Below are 18,560 nucleotides of genomic sequence, written 5' to 3'. Positions count from 1 at the left end.
AATAATAAAATTGCCATATTAAGTAAAAATTCCAGACCGGGTCTATTGACGGGTATTGACAAACCGTATTATGAGCGAGCGTATCCTGTAACAGCAGTTATTTATGGAATCTATGAGATAAATAAAAAACCCAACGTTGATAAACTGGCACCCATGAAATTTTCAAGGTTAAATTGTGTAGCCGAACGAGTAATAGAACACTTTACAAACGCGATGCGTGGAAACGGATTAACTGATTTAAGACGTAAAAAAATAAACTCGTGGGCTGATTCAGTTAAGGATACCGGTGCTACAATAAAAGATGTTGCTGAATTAGGAAAAATATTAAAATTTCCAATAAATGTATCAACAATAACGGGAGAAATATTGTACGAATCGAAATATAAATCGAAAGGAGCTTCAATAAATATTATTGATCATAACGCGCACGCATGGAAAAGCGTAGAAACAATATTTCCACGTGATCGAACTATTAGATTTTACCCCTCAGATATGAGTATGTTTGATTTTATTAACGAAATAAGTAAAAACGATCCTGTATCAGTATGGTTATTTAAAAGTAATGAGGAAGGTGGATTTGATCAGTTTGTTAGACCAAATGGTGAAATATATCGAGCAGAATATCTCCACGACGAGATGAAAAATCTCGCGGAAAAGTTTTTAGAGTGCAAGCACTCCACGGAAAATACTGACAAATTACTAACTAATTGCTTTACCGTTCCATCTGTTGCGGCTCATTTGGCTAGAGAAAAAAATTCATGGAAACCAACACGATTTGATTTACTTGAAGATGTACGCGCAAGTTGCGTCGAATACGGACACGGTGGATTATGGAATACCAAGTATAATTACAATGATGTTATTTCGGTTGATATGGTTGCATGTTATCCAGGAAGTTTTCTAGGATACGGAGATTGTTCTGTATACTTTAAAAGATTTGGTCACCCTACAAACGAGATGACGCGAGTGGCAATTAATGGACCATTACCTGATTTTGTTCTGACTGGATTTGCTTGTGTTGAATCATTCGAGTTTAATGAAAATCTTCACCAAATTTGTTATGTTTGGTTTGGCAGACATTTTTGTGAAAAACGTTGGGTGCCTATAGTTTTATTACGATATATGCTAGATTGTGCGATACTGACATCGTTGGTTGTCAGTGAGGCAATTATATCATATCATACGCAGACCGAAGTTTGGTTGCCCATGCCAGATTCTATCAGTTTTGATGAAGTTATTAAGGAATTTAAGGAAAAATGTCCTGATGTTTCCGAAGATGATATTATCAAAGAAGCTTCTAAAATTCTCGAGATTAAACTCAAAACCGCAAAAGATCTCGGTAGAAAAATTATAGGTAAATTTACTCAAGGTGGTGCATATGATCATAAAAGACATCACGCACGATTAATTTTAGATGATGCCGAGTACGATTTTATAATCGCTGATACAACAGCGAGAAATATATTTGTAAATCGAGAAGGTGTTTATTTATCCGACGGAACAAAATTGGGTACGATCGTTAGTTACATAAATGATATCTCCCCACAGTATACTCATCTAAGATCTTCCATGTTGGCTTATGTTTCTATAAATTTATTATCGATGATTAATAGATTTCCTGAGACTGCAGTCAGAGTCGCAACAGATTCGCTTTATATTTCGAGTAAATATTTAGAATCTGTTATGAAATTTACAAGTAATGATGAACGATGGGGTTCGTGGAGAATAAAAAAAGAACTATTACACAATTATACAGAATCAGCAGATGTTCCAATGAGAGATTTTTATCGTGAGGGTAATAAAATATCAGAAATGTCGAAAGCACCATCGTTGAGTGATCCAGTAACTAGATATAAGACAGTATATCTCAATGGACCTGGTGGATGCGGCAAAACGACTCGAGCAATTAATGTTTTTAGAAATTCAGATATGATCGTGCTGACACCCACACATAGACTTGCACGCGAGATGAAACAGCGGCAAGTACAATCTTGCACGTATCATAGTTTCTTTCGATGGCGCGGGGATACATGGACTCCTGAGCGAATGCTAGAAAAATATATACCTAAAATAATTATTTGGGACGAGATATGCACGGTGTCATTGGATACATTAAAAATGTTTCTTGATTGGTTGCTGACGAAAAATACCGCTATAATAATGTGTGGCGATCATGGTCAACCGCCGCCTTTTGTTGGACCATCTCCACATCATTGGTTAAAAAATTTCGTTGATTATTACGAAGAAATAGATGATGATCATAGAGCTCTCGATGCAAATTTAAAGGAATTTAAAAAATTAATCAGATTACAATCAAACAAAATTCAGTGTAAATAATACGTGGAGTAATCTCTGAGACCTCAAGGAACGATTTTTTGAATTTCTGGAGACCCAACGATTTGATAGTAGCAAGCAGAAAAATAATCAGAGACGATTTACAACAGCAGTTATTTCAGCTGCATAAGAAAAATATTCCGAATTACCCGTACCGTTGTGTTATAGACCATCAGATACACGAAAACAGAATATCAATGTTGATATTCCAGGACAGACTGAAAAACAGAATCTCGTATTAAATGATGTTGTCGCCGTTGATATCAGTGTGGTCGAAGATGCATTACACGCTGACAAATCTCCATGGGTGTTGGGATACGCTATGACAATCCACTCGTCTCAGGGATTAACTATTTCTGACACACGAGTTTGGATTGTGGACGATCGCATCGAGTGGTCAAATTTAGTTTATTTAGCGGTATCGAGGGTCAGAAAAATATCTCAATTACGTAGAATTATAATTCCTGAAATCGTTGATAAATTTAACATCATCGATGATGATATAGTAAGAAAAAAATTAATCGGATACAAACAATCTGATAAAAAAAATAAACGCGACTTTGATCTTGATGTTGAATTTATTATTAAGTTAAAACAGCAGCAGAATAATCATTGTGCAAGTTGCAATTGTATAATGCTGTGGAGGTATTCGAGTAATGATTCAAGACAATTTACCGTAGACAGAAAAGATAATAGTCGCGGTCATACACGAGAAAATACCATATTGACCTGTCTCGAATGTAATCGACGTAGAGGCGCTACTTAAGTGATCGCGGTGGTAATTGTGTATCCTCGGGAATTATTTGTAGTTGTTCACGTGTAAATCCATGTTGAGGAGCAGCCAAAATCTAGTCTGTAGATTGAAGGTCTACCTGAGGATCTTGTCACGGTGGATATTTTGTGTGTGGTAACACTCCAAATAGGATCAGTCGCTCTCGCTTTACCACCTTCAAGTTCACCCGGTTCATATAAATATCTAACTGTAACATTACCCAATATTTTTTGTTTTTCAATATCTTTTCGTTGTGTTGGTATATTTTTTTTTTGTAATTGCATTAATGTTGCATGTTGGTTGTTCGTGTAATCTCATTATTTAATGCAGCTATCACGCTTGGTAATCTTGCAACCCATTCGCGAGATCTTTTACCTTGAATAAATTCCCTCGCGTATTGATATCCAAATAACCGCTCAGCGAGTGTTCGATTAAATCGCTCAACAATTGCCTGATCACGATGAATTGCAGTATGCCCTCGTCGTATTTTGGTATTATGTTGTTTCATCAACGATGATACTGGACCAAGAAATTCCTTACCAGGATCAACCTGTAATAATTGTGGCCATCGCAGACCACCTCGTTGATAAATTCGTTCAAACACATCGGCTACTTCAGATGATGTTTTCGTTGATAAAGGTTCTGCTTCTTTATACCTACTTGCAACATCGACTACGGTTAACGCGTACTTGTACGTTTTTCTACGTACAGTATCATGTGGTAAAAACAGAATATCAGCTTGATGAACTTCATTAGGAACATTAACATCGAAATACGCGTACTGAATTCGTTTCGGCGGTGGTAGATAAATTTGCCATATTGCTTGTTTGGATAACCACGCTTTAGCAGTAGAATGTTTAACCGCTGCTGCATCAGCAAGTTTACTAATTGCTGCTCTGCCTCTCCAGTATCCTCTTGGTGAATAATAAATTAATTCCATTATATATCACCAGACCCTAATACGAGTTTACTTTTCATCGCGGATCTTACTAACCAATTAGCTAATTTTTCTTTGACATTTTTATTTTTTATAGAATTTAACGCATGAATTAATTTTACATCTGCAATATGCCTATCTTGTAGATTTTTACTCTTATAAGCTACATCGTGAACATGACAAGCTCGATCAATAGCGTTTATTGGTTTTGGTTGATCCTGATTATCAAGTCTGATATCAAGTCTGGTACCAGGACCGCAATAATTATATCCTGGTAGATGTTTTTCTCCGCTGTATTTAGCCCATGGAGTACCTGGAAACTTTGACATCAAATTAGCAATATCACCACCGCGCTTATTAGGTAAAAACGAAAATTTCTTTCTACCGCACACAGAACATTTTCCACCATACGCTATTTTTTTATTTTTTGTTATAACCGTAGCTAAATCAGTAGTTGGAGTTTTAGATCTACAGTGTAAACAATATAAATTCATATTATAAAATATATGGATATAATTGATTTCTCAGCGACAAGAAAACGAGAACCTGTTAAGCATCATCCTGCGCTACCGAATTCCATCAGAATGATTATCATAGGACCATCTGGATCGGGTAAGACGCAGTTATTACTTAATTTAATAATGAGATGGTTGAAATGGGATAAATTATATTTAGTAGCACCATCCGCTGATGATCAACGATGTTATGATGTACTTAAAGATTTCAATGAAAACGCAAGATTACTGGACGAAGGTAATGATGTTATAGAGTTTATAACCGATATTGATGAAGCACCATCCATAGATGTTTTAGACGGATTTATTAATAATTTAGTTGTGTACGACGATGTGATGCTAGATAAACAATCAAATCCAGCCAGAATATTTTCTCGCGGCAGACATAAAAATACAGATGTGATCTATGTTACTCAACGATATACACAAATACCAAAAGTAATCAGGGACAACTGCAATATTTTAGTTGTGTTTAATGGTGTAGACACACACACACACTTAGAAATATTCATCAAACTTGGTGTGGTGGTGACATGGATATAATTAAATTCAGAAATTTCTTCTCACGAGCGCAAGCTACTCCGCATGGATTTATAACAATAAATTTACATGATCCAAGAACAAGATATCGTGTGGGTCTTGATAAAATCTTTTAACGTTTCTGATGAGCAGCAGAGAGGGCGTCTACCAATGTTGGTCGTCCGTGGAAATTAAACAAAAAAAATAAATAAACACGTAGAGTACTTTATTTTTCAGCTAACTTTTCGAACTAGGGTTTTATTGATGGGGTTGGTTTCAACAAAAATAAAAACATCTCAATGAAACGTTTATTTGTAAAAATCTGGACCTTTCTACGAGATGATTTTATTTTTGTTTATTTTTTGGTCGGAATTCTATGGTCTGTTCGCCCTCTCTGCTGCTCCTCCCCCTCCCCCGTAAAATTCACATTTATGGACCTGCAATGTGATATGGTTCTAATCATTGGTCTTGGGATAAATACAGGTGCCACAACCATCCATAACATAATACACGTATTCCTAAAGCTTGATTAGCCTCTGGGATAGAATGATGGTTTTAATTTGCCTTAAATCTCAAAAATTTGCTGTAACTGTTCTTAATTATTAATAAGCTTGTTATATGCTGTTGGTAAAATATGCTTGATATTTATTAATTGTTAGAGCCCTTTCATGAAATAATGCATATATATATGGACCCTGACCATCATGGCATGATGGTTTACCATATATTTATTAACATAATTTACATGTTAAAGCTTTGTTAAGGGATATAAACCATTTGAATGCAACCCGTCAAAATCCCTATTCCCGATTTTTGCCAATAACAATCACAACGTCGTTTATCTTGGGCCTCCTATTCGTCAACTAAACTAAGAAAACTCGACTCAAAACTCTATGTTGCCTAAATTTTTGACCTCCTTTGTAGAATTACATAGATTCCCTTACATGTATGTTACACTTGCATATATGATGTGTCTGTATGTCTTGTGTGCTGTAGCAGTAACAATGCATACATGCCAACCCCATGCGAGGAAAAAGTGTAATCCAAGTGGATAAAAGATTAATTTGAGCAGAAAAATAGTAATCTTTATATAACATGATAAAAATTCAATGAGCATGTGTACAAAATTATATGTAAAGAACCAATGTTCCTTTCATAACCTGACAAAGAAGAGGAAATATATATTTTCCACTCACTGGGCCTTTTAGCTAGGAAATAAGATGAAAAAATTCAACCCTGTCCGCATGAAGTACATTGTCAGGTTGAGTGCCAACTTGATACTTCATGAATTCTCCTTTATCAGCAGTCTTTCCTACAGGATGGTGCATCATATGACAGAGACAACCAGATATGAACAATGATGTAGACATTTTCAAAATATAGAATGCAACTCCTTTATGAATTCCAGTCATCATTGATGAGTATCAGCTGAAAACCCCATATAGTTCTGCTAACTTATATTTATTCAAAGCATTATCAAAGCAAATAAAAAAATGTTTCATCCAGTGGAATCTACTGCTAATTCTGGTAAAGAAGAGCACTCTGACTTTGCCCTTTTCGTTGTCAAAGTCTCTTCCACAGACGGGGTACAACTTATTGTCATCATAATCACTACTCCTGTCTGTTGCAATACTAAACGGCCCAATTTTCTTGGCTTCTGTAATTTTAAGTGAAGTATCTTCTACTAAACACAGAATAATATTAGATGACTTTGTTCTTGCACATGCATATTTTCTGCAATTTTGAAATCAGGAAACATGTTTGAACAAAGGACCAATGTAGTCTTCTACCGCTAGGGGTAGTCCGTGTTCTATTAAGAACTCAGTATATAACGCCTCTGCATTTGCAAAATTCGTGTTCACAATTTAGTTCTGCTGTAAAAAAGAAGTTACCTTAGTATTGGAGTTAATTAAACGAGCTAATTCAAAGTTTCTTTGTTGTACCACCATGACCAATATTAAAATCCTTTCCACACAGCCTGCAAGGGTCGTGAAGCTGCCCTAGAACGGAAGTAGTGAATGGGGATACCCTAGCGACAATGGGAATTAGCATTACAGACACCCCCTGGGACAATCTGGCGACAATGGAAAATTAACATGGAGAAAAATCGTGGGACAATCTGGCGACAAGGGAAATTAACATGGAGAAAAATCATGGGACTGTTGAGCGACAAGGAAAATTAACATGGAGAAAAAATTGTGGGACTGTTGAGCGACAAGGGAAATTAACATGGAGAAAAATCGTGGGACTGTTGAGCGACAAGGGAAATTGAACATGGGATTTTTTTTAAAAAAAAATTTAAAAAAGGGGTAGGCAATCGAAAGTCATTCTCTTTTCGAGAAATGTGGGTGGCCCTGAAAAGGGCCTTTGGTTTTCTTCTGCTTCTAATTTCTTCTTTTTCTCCACCAACTTCTTATTTTCTCTCCTACACTCTTCCTCTTATTTTCTTTCTTTTTTTCTCCTCCTCTTCTTTCTTCTTCTCCTCCTCTTCTTTCTTCCTCTTCTCATTTTCTTCTTCTTTTTCAATTTTTTCATTCCATTCTCTTATCCTTATCCTTTCCTCTTCATCCTCCTCCTCCTTTATTTCTTTCATCACACCACTTATCATGTCCTTTACTTTTCTTAAGTTATTAATCTCCATCTTTACTCGATGGGGACTATAAGAATAGTGGTCTTCATTTAGTCTCACTAGCATTTGTTCCATCATGCCCAAATTGTCCAGGACGTCTTGTAATGTTTGCATTTTATCCAGGTGGTTTGAAGCCATCTTCTCTGTAGAATGGTTTGAACGACGAATACTGTGGGTTCTTATATGAAAAGCGCGGACGTGAAGGAAAACATCCCCCTAAGACATAAAATTGATATTACCTAGATCATGACCAAACAACGCGCGGACGTGAAGGAAAACATCCCCCTACTTTCTCATTTCGTATAATAAAACCCTAACTATACTCTCCACATACGCTAAGAAACAATAAACTAACCCATAATCTACTATTCACACCAACTTACGTTAGCGTTTACGAACACAAACACAAACACACAAACACATACACTCGCACTATTAAAAAAAAAGAGTCAGTGTTTATATTCACACTACTCTACCTACACACATTGGCAAATTGATTGTTATTTCTTTTCTAGAGTATTGGGTAGCTCTGAAAAGGGCTGGTTTTTTTTTTTGAACTTCATGGACACCTGGTTAATGATGGCACCTTCCAGGCCTGGCGCCACATACACATCTTGTTTTCCAGTTGCTTTTTACTTTTTTTGGGGAGAGAGCAGAGGCGGGATAAATAGCTTCAGAATCCCAATTTTCTGTTTCTGGGATTCTGAAATTTCTTCTCTCCTTTTCCTCCTCTTCTTTGTTTCTTCTCTCCTCTTCCTCTTCTTTGTATCTTCTCTCCGCCTCTTCTTTGTATCTTCTCTCCTCCTCTTCTTTGTTTCTTCTTTCCTCCTCCTCTCTCATCCTTCCCTCTTCCACAATGGCTTCCGCGGCCAGTTCGTTCAACAGGCGCCTGGCATATTCCAGATGCACATGAAGTTCCAACAGTTTCGCTAGTCTGGTGTTCATTCTGGTGTTGATCAATCAATAAGGGTAGCCGGACTGACGAGTTACTTTTAATTTATACTAAAAGCGCGGACGTGAAGGAAAACATAACCCTAAAACATAAAATTGATCTTACCTAGATCATGACCAGCACAACGCGCGGACATAAAAGAAACACTCACTCACGTTTTGATAAAAAAATTTTCATTAATGACTTCAATATACTATTCACATACGCAAAGCAATCCAATCAAACCCCCAAATCTACTCTCCCAACACCTCAAACAGCCAAAAAACATCATCTTAATCTACTATCCACACCAACGTACGTGAGCACTTACAAACACACAATCCTATACACAAACACATACACTTACATCACAGAAGAGTCAGTGTTTATATTCACACTACTCTACCTACACACATATTGGCAAATCGATTGTTATTTCTTTTCTGGGGTATTGGGTAGCCCTGAAAAGGGCTGTTTTTTTTGTTTGCTATGGCAATCTTTTTAGTTTCTAAGAATGCGTCGTCCTCTGAGGATTGATTTTCTGACGATAGGTCTGCTTCTTCGGAAAGAGAAGAAGAACCCTTTGGTGTCGATACGACAATCGACAAAGCCTCTCTCAGGTTCAGGTTCCTGCTGCTGCTGCTGCTGTTGTTGTTGTTGTTGTTGCTGTTGCTGCTGTCTCTGAAGTCTGTACTTCTCTGTCCATTCTTCTTTCTCCCTGTTCACTTCTTCTCTGAAGAGCTCTTCTATCAGGTCTTCAGTGACTTTTAGCATTCTCACATTCTCTATCTCTTCAGCTTTCGGTATCAGACTGTGTCTGACCCTATGCAAATTCACGTAGGCTTCGTTTTGCTTAGCTAGTTTTGAGCACATCTTCGTAGGAGGATGAGTCGACAATGGATGGTTAGACTGGAAACTACCCCGGTTCTTAAAGTCAAAGCGCGGACGTGAAGGAAAACATCCCTCCACGGTTTTCGAGCCGGAACGTTCAATGAGTGTCATGAGAGGGATAGTAAGAAGTCAAAGAGCATGAATCAACATTTTTATAGCCAAACAAAAGACAAAGGCATTTTTTTCAAAATACAACATTTTTTATTCAAAATTCACTTAACACTAACCAACATCAACTCTAACATTTTTAACAATAATCCAACATTATAACATCAAACATTTTTTTCTAATGACAGACATTTTTTTTCAATTCACAGTTTACTTTAAACAGGGCTGACAACGTTGTGAATGAAATTGTGATTTCCACTGTTGGAAGTCATTAGGCCATTGATGGACACTACGTTTCCTAGCTTGAGACAAAAGATAAGCATAATGGTCACAAACCATTGATCTACTTTCACATCGTTTCTAGAAGAAGAACGAGGATCAAAATGAATCACTAAATGTTCTAAGGAATAGCCCAGGCTGCGATGATGCAGAAAGTACACACAATATTGTCCACACACCAAGGAATCTGTGCCTTGTAATTTCACATTATTGAATCGGGTGGTCTGAGCATTTCTTCTCATAAAGTCAATGATATCGTCTTCCAAAGGGGGCAATCCGTACGAATCGAAATACTCCACACATCTTTCTTGAGGAAAGTAGACGGCTACCCAGTGGGTTCCTGGGAGATGACTGTCGTCCGTGTTGATCACATAAGCTAGATGGTCTTGAGGTTTGCGATGAGGGAGTTCATCTTTAGCACAGACGACAGGATTCCAAGAAGCCGTATACGAACTGTGGTTCAAAAGGTAATAAAGTTCCCAGGTATCCATGTTTTTTTTTCTTCTTCACAGGTAATGATAAGTCATCAATTCGATCCTGACCTTTTGCTTGAAAATGTCTGTCAAGTAAAAGGCGTTTGGCTCCGACTTCATATTCTGGTCAAAGAGAGCTTCGATACGATGGATCTCTTGAGTGGTTAATGGTGGACAAGAATGTTCACGCAAGTCTTTATACCACTGATGCAACACGACTTCGTCCGAGATGAGACTCCAAGCTTCGTCCAGATACTCGTCCAATTTTTCTTCTTGGCTCAGCATCAGGCATTTATGGTGTTGAATTTGACTGGGATGATCGTTTTGACATCCATAGCAATTTTTCTTCATCAATTCCGTCATTTTTTAGACATAGTGTTTGGCAAAACAGGAGACTAAATGGGGTTCTTGTTCTGGCCATCGGGACTTCATCATGACAACTTCTTCTTCCACAGTCTCCTCACATTCCATGTCCAAAGTTTCTCCACTAGGCAAAGAGGGATAACAGTCTTCCATGGCTTTTAATAGTCTAGAATGACTTCTCTAAAAATGTTGATTTCTATGGTATTGTCGAATTCTGCATACAGGAGGACGTTCAACGTTGGATTAACAGGGTCTCGGATTGCAAACTGAATTTCCACACGAATCTGTCCGGATTTTATAGGGTGGAAATGTCCCTCGTCGCTGCCTTGGTCTGGAGTGAAATCGAAACCCCACAAAGCGTAGCCTCCTGCATAATCCTCGTACGTAATGCCGTGACTGGTGTTGGTTCCTAACTGTCCCGTGGCTTCGTACAGGGACAAGTACGATCTCAAGTAATTGTTCTGGGTAAAGTTAGGCTCAAAGGGTCGGGTACACAAGACCTTGCCGTCGCGAATGACTTCGATCTTGGACACATTGTAATGTTGAAACTCAAAAGGATTTTGATCGTGGGTTCCGTTGAAGGTTGAATTCCTGACGATACCAACAATCACACGCTTGGGTAACTGTCCTTGGAACAGATGATCTTCGATCATGGATCGCTGTCCAGTGGGAATGGTGAAGGTTTTCACTTCCACTCTTCGTATCGGATACTTGGCGGTGGTTCTGCTCAACGTCTGACTGACGTCGTTTCCCACTTTGGGTAACACTTTCACACGACGCACGTAGAGTCTGGCTTCTTGGATGATAGTTTTGTATTCGTTGGCATGGGCCATCAAATGGAAAGCAGCAGTGCTACGATTCAGTCTCAGACGGACATCCACTCCGTTCAGCAAATACTTTTCTTGTAACCACATGTCCAAATGCAAACGATCCATCAGTTCTAAACTTCGCCCTTGCAGAATTTTATTTCTACGTGTGTTAAACCCCACATTGTGAGGATTGTCATCTTCTGTCAGGGCTGTGTCGTTAAACGTGTTTGCACCGGCCGTGTCAGGTTTAAATACTACGCAAGCATCCAGATGAGTATTCTTGGCTTCTTTTCCGTACGTCAAGAGATTTTCCAGGTAGGCACGATACGGGTAAGTATCCATGATGCTGCTGGCCAGTTTGTTATTCAAGTACAAGTCCACTTCACTGAACAAGGAATGCATGAAATTGTTGACAGGAGCTACTCTATCATTGGCTCCAGGATTGGTGTTGTCCGTTTTGTTCACTTTCACTTTCAAGTACAGGTAACTGCTATTCAGATCGATGTAATCTTCGGGTTGTCCTTTGATTTCAAACTCGATGGGAGCGGAATCCGTCAAAGAGGAGACCGGGTGAAATTCCACCCATTGGGATTCTTGCATGGTCATCATGGTGGGCGGCATGGCAAACAGATCCAGTTCCGACTTGGAACAAGCGCAAGATTCTCGGTGCATCACTTTGTTCTGTGTCTCAATAATCGAAAACGTCTAAGTCTCGAACGGTTCTTCTTTTCTTTGTCTTTCTCGCTGTAGACGTGTGAAGTCTGGTGAAAGGGTGTTTTCTTCGTCGTCTCTTTCTGCCTTGTCCTTGCTGAATGCCTGACTCGGTAGCGTGCAGGGCATTTACAGGTGTGTCTCGGCGGCCTAAAATGTCTTGCAGCAAGACATTTTTGCCAGCCCTCATGAAGGCTTCTTTAGGGTTTTGTTTGTCGATGTTGACATTTTGGAGAAATTCTTTGCCTTGCGTCAGTGCCGCATCTTTCAAGGCGTGCAATCCGCGTGTCACCATCGGTTTCAAGACTGGGGCCACCGAACGAAAGGCCGATTTTAACATATCTCCTAAACCGTGTCCTCGCTGTCGTGCAACCCCTCGGTACACTGGATACATGACTTACGAGTCGTGAGAGAACCGTTTTCGAAAATGGAGTTTCACCGTGACTTTTCCTTTGGTGAATGGAATATTTTGTCCCAAATCTCCTTTTATAGCAATGTTGACCGTGTCCAAATACGACTTACTGATAGGCAAATAGTGAGGATGGACAAATTCGCGGTGAACGTGGTAAGTGTTTCCACCTTCCTCGTCAGCGTTCGTGGCAGAATCCACTTTGAAAGGAATGACACGCAGTAACGGTACAGAGGTGTGTCCCACCACGTTGTACTCCACCACATCGGAGTACACAAACATCAAATTCAGTCCTTGGTTCAGTTCTACCGGGGCACGAAATAACTTGCTAAAAGACTCGTTGTCGTAAACGATTGGTAATTCGTTTTTCTTGATCATGGCTATTCTCAGGTCCATGTCTCCGCCCAACATGTCAAACAATTCAGGACGAAATAAAATGGACACGATTTTACTCCCGTCAAATTTCATCGAGAAGCGACGAACTGCTTTGTGGTACTCCATGGTGACACTTTTTTGGACACTTTCCAAAGCTTTCAGAAACACGACATTAAACCCGGAGCTTATGGTGCTGACCAAATGTTGACCACTAAAATAATAACCTAGGGGAATGAACAAGTTGTAGGTCCACTTTTGAGTTTTGTCATTATAGGTTTTATTGTCATATTTGACATGGGTATTCAAGTACTTTTGCATTTGCTCGTCATGAACTTCCACCGTAAAAAAATTTTGGCTGGGAAGGACATTGTGGACTTGGGTCGGGTGAATGATTTCCACTAAAGCCACTTCCCAATGGGCTTCGTGATCTAACGGGATGGCCTGAGGTAATTTGGCCGTGTAACAGCACAACGTGTTCTTGGGAAACACCTCCATGGAACTGTCACTGGGTAAGGTTAAGTAAAATTGGTGTTGGTGACTCATAATTCCAGAGTTCTGTGGCTGTCCGAGGGGTTACTGTACGTCAGAGGCGTGTCTCTGGCTAAAATGGGGTCGTTGTTGTTGTTATTGGAGGGGTGACTGGCACTGACACTGGACACAAGGTTCCCGTGGTTCCCGTTCGAGGAGAATTTCAGGGAGGGATTGGGAAGCAGGTAACCGATGCAACTGCTCAATAAAATGGTCCACAATTGTTTGTCTCCTTGTTGCAAACTCAAATTGGCAATGGCTGCCCCGATGACACAATACACCACGAAGATTTGGCAGAAAAAGACGATTTGCGTTTTAGGCACACGTTCTCCGCACCACACCCACAAGGGTTGTTTTTGTAAATCTTGCACAGAAGAACTAGGTGAAGGAGTGGTCGACGTAGCTGCGTCTGTGTGAAAGGGCATGATGGTCACTTCTTTTTATAGTCGATGACTTGCGAAGCGTCGATCCAAGAATCAAAACTGGGTGGATATCCTTTCCAACGTACTTTGACTTCTTTGACACGTCGTTTGCCCACTTTACGGGTTCTGCGTTCGAGAACGGTTTTGATGTCGTACACGTCGTCTTCTTTTTTGGTGACACGTTGTAACTCGGGCAAATAAAACGTTCCTTTGAGCACTTCTCCGTTCATGTCTTCCAATTTATAGACGGCAGGATGACGGCCATGCACTCGTCCAGTGACACGAAACAATTCGGTCGTCCGGTTAGGTAAGTAACCTTTGTCGAAAGTGCGTTTGGTTTTGCCAATGCGCACCCAATCTCCTACGGCCAAGATTCCACTTTTCTTGGGACAGCCCTCGTCGGGACGTATCAAACAGGCGCTCAAACACCAACACTTCGTTCTCGGGAGTCACTTCTTGCGGGGCACGTCCGATGCTTCGATGGTAAAATTGGTTGTACGCTTGCACCAGGTGCAGTAAGATGTCGATGTACTTCAGAGTGTGGTGATGCGTAAAATATTTCCACATGCGTTCTTTCAAAGTGCGTTGAAAACGTTCCACGATGCTGGCTTTGGTTTCGGGATTCTCGGTGGTAAAAAAATGAATGTCACGTTTCTTTAATTCTTTTTGGAAAGCTTGGTTCAGAAATTCGGTGCCTTTGTCCGTTTGCCATCGAAGAGGATGACGACCGCTTTGTTTCAACACTCGTTGCAGGGCTCGCACTAACTCGCTGCTGGATTTAGAAGTCAAAGGTACGACCCAGGCAAATTTGGAAAAGACGTCGATGACACAAAACAAATATTTGTAGCCACGATTGTAGCTGGCCAAATGAGAGACATCTGCTAAATCGGCTTGCCATTGATGATCGATGCCTTCCACTCGGGTGCGACCTCTGGAAAACTTGCGTCGAATGGGTTTGTGTAAAGTGTAGGTAGCTTGTTCTTGTAACCATCGTTGCACTTGAGGTAAACGGAGACTTTTCAATCGAGTTTTGGCAGCACGATACAATTTTTGAACTCCTGCGTAACCTGCAGGATGAGAGGGATCATAGTAAATGCTGGCTAAGACTTTTTCCATTTTTTTGTGTTTGTATGTGTGTTAATTAGTCACCCACTCTTCGGTGATGCTACTTTGGGTGGGACGAAAGGGTGGTTTAGAAACGGATTTACGTGTCCGATGGGCTACGGGAGTAGAAGTCGAAGGTAATGGTGGTGGTGGAGGTGGCAATGGAATGGCTTTGGTCTTCTTTTCTTTTTTCACTTCTGGTTTCCCTTCTTTCTTTTTCACTTCTGTCGAAGGAGGAGTGGACATCATCTTTTTAACCCAAGCTTTCATTTCTTCTCGTTGGGGTGTGGGGGACGGGGTCGACAAGGATGCTGCAATCTTACTCGAAATGGGAGCTGCTGACGGTGTTTGAAACACTTCTCGCATCTTTTCTTCCTCAGGTCTTCGTTGGGTAGCATCTCTGGTGACCCCTGGGGATGGTAGTAGTGGTGGTGGTGGTGGTAGTGATGATGGTGCTGGACTTTTCATCAAGGTCTTAAAATCTTTCAGAGTGGGTAGAGCTGTTTCGTCTAAAGCTTTCTGGTGAAAGAGTTGCAGTCGTTGCAAGAGTTGACCGTTCTTTTGCGATTTTTCTGTTTCGGACAAATCTTGGCGATCCATCAAGGACTGCAATTCGTGCAGTAACTGGGACACCTCGCTCAAATTGGGATTGGGAGGTAAATGCGGGGTGCGTTGTTCTTGCCAACGATGGTATTCCATCCATCGTTTGTAAGGCACTAAAGCTAGTTTTCGTCCTTCCATGGGGTTGTCAGGGGTCAATTCTGAGATCTTGGGACTTCCGAGGGCCTTTTTATCTTGCTCCCACCAGTCCTCCCAACATGGTTCCCAAGACTCCTTTCAGTATGGGGCCTTACAACAGGGGTAAAATGCCTCCACGTTGGACCAACATCTTCTTCTTTTGACGAATGGGAATTTTCTTTTGAACCATTTGGCGAAGAACGTGACGATGTTTGCCTAAGCATTGTTTCTGGTGTATGGACAAAGGGATCGTGCCTTTCAAGACGTCCAAACAACATTCGCACACGGTATCGATGACCTCTTTGGAGGCCGATTGAATGAGTTTTTTTCGTAGAGGTGGAGAAGCTTTGGACAGGATAGATAACATGTCCCCATGTTTGACTAAACGAGGAGGTAGTCCTTTTCTTTTTTTTCCTTGGGGTTGTTTAGAAGAGGGATGTTTTCTATAGGGTGACATCTTCAGGAGCATCAAAAACACTGATACCCCTACTTGGTCACAGGCCTTTTTTATACTGGAACGCGTCGCCACTGATTGTCTTTACGTCGTATCAATTTGAGGACAGGCATGACACGTCGTGCAGGGGTACGCAACGGACTAAATCGAGCCAGTTCTTGCTTGGACAAATCCAGTAAACTTTGTAACATGCCCGATCTTTCTTGGACTTTGATTTTGGGAGAAGGTACTTTGTGAGCAGCAGCCACTGCCACTAAATTGGAGGGTCCTGCCACTGGGGAAGTTCTTTTTGGGGTCATCACCGGAGAAGTTCTTGGTGTGATCGACGTCTCCAGGTACTCTTCAGAAGTGGATGAACGTGAAGCTGCTGAAGACGCAGTCACCGCCGTGGCAGGTCGTGGTTTGCGAGTGTAAAGTTGCGTCCTGGCCGAAGTGCCTCTCTTGCGACTAGTTTTCTTCTGTGGGCTTTTCTTTTTCTGGGGACATTTTCTCTGTTTCTTTTTCTGGGGGCTTCTTTTCTTTTTCCGGGGTGGTGTCTGGTAAGAGGAGGGTCCCGCCACTGGAGAAGTTCTCCTTGATCACCTGGTCTTTTTCTTCTTGTTCTTGGAGCTTCGTTTGACTTTTTTCTTGGGGAGAAGTTTGGGGGCATTAGGATCCCATCTTAAGAGAGAGCGAATGATGAACCCTCCTAGAGTACCGCTCCCTCCAGGTTTCAAAATGATTTGCTTTTTGGTTTGAGTGTCGATGCGGGGATCGGCCAGTTGGGTCAAAGCGACTTTGTTTCGATCAAAAAAGCGTTTGGTTTGATGAGGAATCTGAATGATTCCTTGGAGTATTTGACGTGCCGTCACCGTGAACCATCGTAAGACTTCTTTGAGACTAGCTTCTAAGACACGAGCTCGTATTTGTGGATTTTTTTCTCGACTGATGCCATACAAGGAACGAATCAATTTGACGGGAAGATGCGACTGAAGGGACGTCATGTTGACGTTGTGTGAGACAGACGAAAATGGTCTGAGGTTTTTATAGATTTTTTTATGTGGAGTGAAATGAAGTCGAGGACGGAGACGTGTACAGGACAGGTCCTCCGTCATGGCACCAGTGGTGAAACAAGTGGGTACGAAATCGCAAATCATCGGGGGTCGTAGGTTTCAAATCGACGAGTAAATAGGCGTGTGGAGTTTGAGTGGCATCGTCGTACACCTGAGTCAACCAAGGCGTTCCTAACTGTTTGGCTAAGACTTGCACTTGAGATTTATCTCGAGGGCTTTTAAACAAGACCACGTAATGCGCATTGAGACTGATGGTGCGATGGGCTTTACTTTGTTGAAACAAATTTTGGGTGATGTAAACGACACTGGCATTACGGTGATGCCCTTTGCGCGTGAACCACAGTTTAATTTCTTCTTCGTCTTCTCCTAACATGTCGTCAAAAATGACCAAATGGGTTTGACGGGAGTCAGAGACGATGCCGTCGTCTTCTTTAGGAATGCCTTCCACTAACACGATGGAATCGCCTTGACTTTCTCGCAAAAGGCTGTACGCCGATTGCCACTCTTTGTAACACCACACGATCCGTTGAGGTGGCCGATCGATCAAATGATGTTTATGTTCGATCAAACGTTTGACGAATTCGGTTTTGCCTGAACCGCTACGTCCAGCAATGAGCATGTTAAAGGGATGGCGAAGATACAAAGCCTCCCAACTGGCACGATCTAAGTGTTCGTCGATGACTTTGACAGTAGAGGAAGAGGGAGCAGAGACAGAAGAGGTAGCCATAGTGTTAGGAATGTCACTTGTGACACGAAAACGAACAAGACAAGAGTTTATATACTTTTTTCAGAACACGTTTATTGAATGTTTTAAACATGAATACGAAAGACAAAAATACATAAAAGCCAAAGGCTTAAGTACAAGGATAAAAGGCACATGATAACCATCAACGTGGAATAAACACAATTGTCTGTACAACATGTTTTGGGTAAAGTTCTGACGAGTTCTATAGTAGGGGGTAAGGTCACACAAGTGTCCTCCCGAAAGTGTCTTTCAGGCATGTCCACGACAGTCCTGTCCTGGGTGACGGATTCTTCTGGCACCGTCACTAACACGGGTTGAAAAGTAACTTTTTTCCTTGAACAACTCTCGTGCATACTGGGCCACTTCTTGGGTCCAAGCCTTAAAATCCTATTCTTTCCAGGCACGGACATCTGTCCAATGGGGATGTTAGTCACAAGCTACACACACATCGTCATACACGTC

The sequence above is a fragment of the Sinohyriopsis cumingii genome, chromosome 3 (genome assembly GCF_028554795.1).
Source record: "Sinohyriopsis cumingii isolate HCF-2022 chromosome 3, ASM2855479v2, whole genome shotgun sequence".
Lineage (NCBI taxonomy): Eukaryota > Metazoa > Mollusca > Bivalvia > Unionida > Unionidae > Sinohyriopsis > Sinohyriopsis cumingii.
The sequence above is the reverse complement of the archived record's forward strand: the minus strand, read 5'-3'. Positions refer to the sequence as shown.